General features: G+C 35.9%; 1 pseudogene; it reads left to right on the top strand.

Annotated features, from left to right (window-relative positions):
* Window positions 1-5,120: 5,120 nt before the first annotated feature.
* On the top strand, window positions 5,121-5,483 carry LOC116599548 (annotated as a pseudogene).
* Window positions 5,484-5,698: the final 215 nt, after the last annotated feature.

Here is a 5,698-nt window from a genome sequence, read left to right as displayed (position 1 = left end):
ACCTTAAAAGAAGTATTATTGGTTTTTACTTTCACTTACAGTTATCGGATTGCAATGCCATTTGAAAAGGATATTATCTTTTTGATTTTAAAAAGGAGCATAGATGTGGATAGTAACTAGTGAGTTTAAAAGCTGTAACATCTGAATTGTGAATCAGTTTGGCTAAATGTGCTCTTTCTATTCTTGTCTAAACAAGACTCATTTCCAAGAGGGTCTAACACTAGTGGCAATGCCAAAACACTAAGATTCATATCAGGTTTTGTGTTTTTGTTTTGTCAAAACATCATTGCCTGATTTAAATGTATTTCTGGCCTTTCTAGTGTTCTGGATTTTATCATGCAGGCTTTCCAGTAATTTCTAGTCTAGTAATGTTTAAAGAACTTTAGCTATTTCTCCAAAACTGAGCACATATAAATGATAGTCAGTTGCCTGTGAATGGTATTTGACTGCCACAATGCCTGATATATGACTGTACCAGATTTTTTTCATTTTGGTTTTCATATTGGACAACCCATGGAATTGGAATTGTTTGCCATGTCACAATCCCTTTTTGAAAAAAATAACCCCAAGGAGTTGCTTCTTAAGAAATTATTAGGCTTTGGGACAAAAGATTCTGTTATCTTGGCTATAACACGTTTATTGGAGTATCTGTGCCTTAATCAAAATAAACATCTGAGTGATTCCTAGCCTGAGGTCTGCAAATGGATTTCAGGGACATTTGTGCAATTTTTTTTGAGAGCGTCTATAGTTTTATTGAATTTTTGAAGGCAGTATTTCTTAAAATGTAGCTAATGTACAACTCAGAATCCTTGTCACACTATAGAGTACTCAGCAGGCTTTTGGCAATTTCAGAAAAAAAATTCATACGAATACATTATACATTTGGAATATAAGATTGCTCATATTTTGTAGAGAAATACACTATTCTTTATTTTAATCATTATGTCCTTCAACACAGTGGATGATTTAGGACTGCATTCATCAGTCTTTTTAAATATTCAATAATCAAGGAGAACTTTAAAATGGTTAACCTACTTTTACATCATTTGTATGCTATTGTTATGCCTGCTGAATTTACCTTTTTGCTATTACATTATATGAATTGCCTTATATAAGCGATTCACAAAAGATAAATCTGTATCTCAAAATGACAGTAATTTAAATACTATAAAGAATATTCCAAATGTACATAGTGAACAAGGCTCGGCTGCCAAGAAAGAGTGTGAGGGTTTGTGAACTTGAATAATAGAATATAAAGTGTGATAACTTTCTTAAGGATTAGTAAAAGAAAAAAGAGTACAGTGAGAGATTGTCTGAAACCATCTGGCCTAGACCTTTCTCACAAAATTTTGAAAGACACGGCATGAACCCTGAGAGGTTTTCATGTCATTTTCAAACAAAGCATGGTGACCTCGCCAGTAAAATCAAATTTTTCCAAAATAAGCATAACATATTGCTTCCAGTATGAAATTGATATATTTTGATATTAAAGACAGAGATGAAACCAGAACAAAACAACAGATCATAAATGAAGTTATATTCCACATACCGTGAAAAAGATATATGTTTTTTGTATGGCCAAGAAACCTAAAACAAGCTGCAAATTTAAGTGAAATGATTTTCCCAACACAGCAGACTGAAGCCACATCCCATTATATGGGATTATCAGATAACTCCAGGTTTTTGAAAAGTAAACTGGAAAAAATACTTCTGCATACCAGCCTTGGAACTTGAAATGTAAATTTGTTTTCATTCACCTCAAGAATCCAACAGAGGTAGAAAAAAGTCACCCTTAAGAAATCAACCCCCCCCAGCACATATATTAAAGAGACTGTCTTTTCCACTGTATATTTTGTCCTACTTTGTCCAAGATTATTTGATCATAGTGTTGAGGATCCACATCTGGGCTCTCTACTCTGTTTCATTGGTCTATGTGTCTGTTTTTGTGCCAGTACCATGGTGTCTTGGTGATCACAGCTTTGTAGTAAAGCTTGAAATCAGGTAACGTGATGCCCCCAGTTTTGTTTTTCTTTTTCAACATTTCCTTAGCAATTCGGGGTCTCTTCTGATTCCATACAAATTTTAGGATTGTTTGCTCCATCCAGCTTTTTGAAAAATGCTGGTGGAATTTTGATCGGAATGGCATTGAAAGAAAAGAGTGCTCTAGGCAGTATAGACATCTTAACAACGTTTATTCTTCTGATCCAAGAGCATGGAATGGTCTTCCATCTTTTTGTGTCTTCTTCAATTTCTTTCATGAGAGTTCTGTAGTTCCTCAAGTACAGATCCTTTGCCTCTTTAGTTAGGTTTTTCCCAGGTATTGTATGGTTCTTGGTGCTATAGTAAATGAAATCAATTCTCTAATTTCCCTTTCTGTATTTTCATTGTTAGTGTATAAAAAACAACTGATTTCTGTATATTGATTTTGTATCCTGCCACATTTCTGAATTACTGAATGAGTTCTAGTAGTTTGTGGGTGGAGTCTTTTGGTTTTTCCATATAAAGTATGGTGGGGTGCATAAACAATGAATTTTGGAACACTGAAAAGAAATTTTAAAAATAAATAAATGAATAAAATCCCCCCCTCCAGCCCATGGAAGGCTCAGTTATAAGTATTACACATGCTGCAAGTATATGAAATTGAGAAATAATTAATATAAAACTTCTCTGAGGGGCACCTGGGTGGTTCAGTGGGTTAAGCCGCTGCCTTTGGCTCAGGTCATGATCTTGGGGTCCCGGGAACGAGTCCTGCATCGGGCTCTCTGCTCAGCAGGGAGCCTGCTTCCTCCTCTCTCTCTCTCTGCCTACTTGTGATCTCTGTCAAATAAATAAAAAAAAATTAAAAAAAAAAAAAACTTCTCTGAAAAACTTTCTTCATTTGGCCAGGATGGAGTAACTAGGATGAGATTTACTCACCCTAGATGAAACTTCTGAAAACAGACACAGTATAAGAATCAAAGGTTTTCATAACATTGGGTATTAGGCAGTTAAGAATGTTGATTTTTTGGGAAAGATTTTATTTATTTATTTGACAGAGATCACAAGTAGGCAGAGAGGCAGGCAGAGAGAGAGGAGAAAGCAGGCTCCCTGCGGAGCAGAGAGTCCGATGTGGGGCTTGATTCCAGGACTCTGGGATCATGACCTGAGCTGAAGGCAGAGGCTTTAACCCACTGAGCCACCCACGTGCCCCAAGAATGTTAATCTTTAGATATGAGAAAGACATTAAGTGAGCCTTGTGATTGCCCCAGCTTATTGCCTGGACAATGCTCAGTGAGGGGAGCCTCCTCCTCCCTTAGTTGAGGAGACAGATGTGGAATTGTGGAGAGGCTAAGACAGCTAGAGTTTGCAGGACAGAATAACATAGAGAAGAAAACTGCACAGAGAGAAAACTTCAGAAATCACCAGAGACTTTCTTTCAGATATGCAGTACAGTACTGATCAGTACATGCCTGTGAGAAAATTATCCAAAATGTGAGGAAGAAATACTTCAAATGAGTAGAGGGAAGAGTTATCTAGAGTTCATATGTGACAGGGAATAGTGTTTATGGCCAAGAATCAGAGTTAAAAACTTAGTAAGTAATGGGGTATCAGTTGTGGGAAAATTTTACTCTAGATTAAATATTGCTTTGTTCCCATGTAACAAAGTTCAAAAGTTATACCCAAAAGGATGAAATAGTTTTTTTTTTTAAAGATTTTATGTATTTATTTGACAGAGAGAAATCACAAGTAGATGGAGAGGCAGGCAGAAAGAGAGAGGGAAGCAGGCTCCCTGCTGAGGAGAGAGCCCGATGCGGGACTCGATCCCAGGACCCTGAGATCATGACCTGAGCCAAAGGCAGCGGCTTAACCCACTGAGCCACCCAGGCGCCCCATGGGATGAAATAGTTTTTAAATAACTATGTTCCAGAGCAACACTCAAAACTATTTATAAGAATACAAATGTATATAGCACCCAACAAGATAGAAAACACAATGTCTTGCATCTAAGTGAAATTACCAGCCATCCAAAGAAATAGGAAAATTCAGTTCTTAATGAGGAGAAAAATCAATCAATGAAAACAAACACAGAAATGACACAATTGGTAAACTTAGTAAAAAGGACAGTAAAAGATTAATCATGACTATATTTTATATGTTCTAAAAGCTGGAGGGAGGACTGAGCAAATAAGACTTCAGAAGATAAAAATAATGAACTCTGAGGTCAAAAATACACTGAATAAGATAACCAGAAGATTAGATAATAAATCACAAAATGCATGTTAATGAACTTGACATAGCTACAGAAAATATTCATAATGAAACACAGAGAAAAAAATATTTAAAAGTGAAAAAGCATCAGTGAACCATGAGACAGATTTAAGCAGCTTAGTATACATTAATTTTTTTTAAAGATTTTATTTATTTATTTGACAGAGATCACAAGCAGGCAGAGAAGCAGCAGAGAGAGAGAGAGAGAAGCAGGCTTCCCGCTGAGTAGAGAGCCTGATGCGGGGCTCCAGGATCCCAGGACTCTGAGATCATGACCTGAGCTGAAGGCAGAGGCTTTAACCCACTGAGCCACCCAGGCACCCCTAGTATACATTAATTAGAGTCCCCTAAGAACAGGGTAGAGACGGGAGACTGAAAAAAAAATTTTGAAGAAAAAGTAGCTAAAACATATCCAAATTTGGTGAAAATTACAAACATGTAGACCCAAAAGTTAAAAGAATCTTAAGTACAAGAAACATGAAGAAAATTATACCAGGTCACATGATAATCACATTGCTTAAACCAGTGATAAAATTCAGAATCACTTAGAAAATATATACCTATGTTCAGAAGAACAAAGGTATAGATTTCTCACTACTAACAATAGAAGAAAAAAATAAAAGTGCAATATCTTTAAAGCACCGAAAGAAAAAAAAATCTATCAGCCTGCAATTACATATCCATCAAAGCTATTCTTCAGAAAAGAATATTGGGATACCAATTTTGACTATTCATGGACTTCATTTGCTGAGTGTCAAAGTAAAACCAAACGGGCAAACTATATTAACAGAGTTTTTCTTGTGCACGTATTGAGAGATTCCCTAGGGAACTTTCTCGTGAATGAAAGTTTGTATCAAAAGGAATTTCTTCACATGACTTCTGGAGAAGGGAGCGTTTGTCTCATTCATTCATTTGAACATTGCAGTTTCAAACCTGTAGTATATCATGGAATTAATTTGGACCAAGCTATAAGGGAACTTATAATATTTCTAAAACAAGATGTCTCTTTAAGGACCAGCCGGCACCACCATTCAGAATTTATAAATGTGATAAACTGAAGATAACTCATCAAGCACACAAATCAAAGGCAAATTAACTTGTGTTTGAAAAATGACAGAACCCTGTTAAAAGAAGGCAGCACTCTCAAAGCTGTGAGAATCCCCACTGAAACTGAAATTGCATTCTTCTGTGAAGAGGATTCTGAGAACTGCAAGGCTAATCCCATTTCATCATAGTGAAAACTTCATGTGGGCTTCTTTTTCTGTATCCCTGTATTAAACTCTTTATTCCAGCAGTGAGGTTTTTGAAATTAACAAACTTAAGGCAATGTTAAAAACTTGTTTTATAATATTACTTTTTTCATGCATATATAAATTGCAATAATTCTTCACAAAGAGACCTGCCATGTAAGACATGTTAGGAGAAGTCCTTCAAGAAGACGTAGATTATA

This window comes from Mustela erminea, chromosome 9, assembly GCF_009829155.1.
Source record: "Mustela erminea isolate mMusErm1 chromosome 9, mMusErm1.Pri, whole genome shotgun sequence".
Classification (NCBI taxonomy): domain Eukaryota; kingdom Metazoa; phylum Chordata; class Mammalia; order Carnivora; family Mustelidae; genus Mustela; species Mustela erminea.
This window is presented reverse-complemented; position numbering and strand designations above follow the sequence as displayed.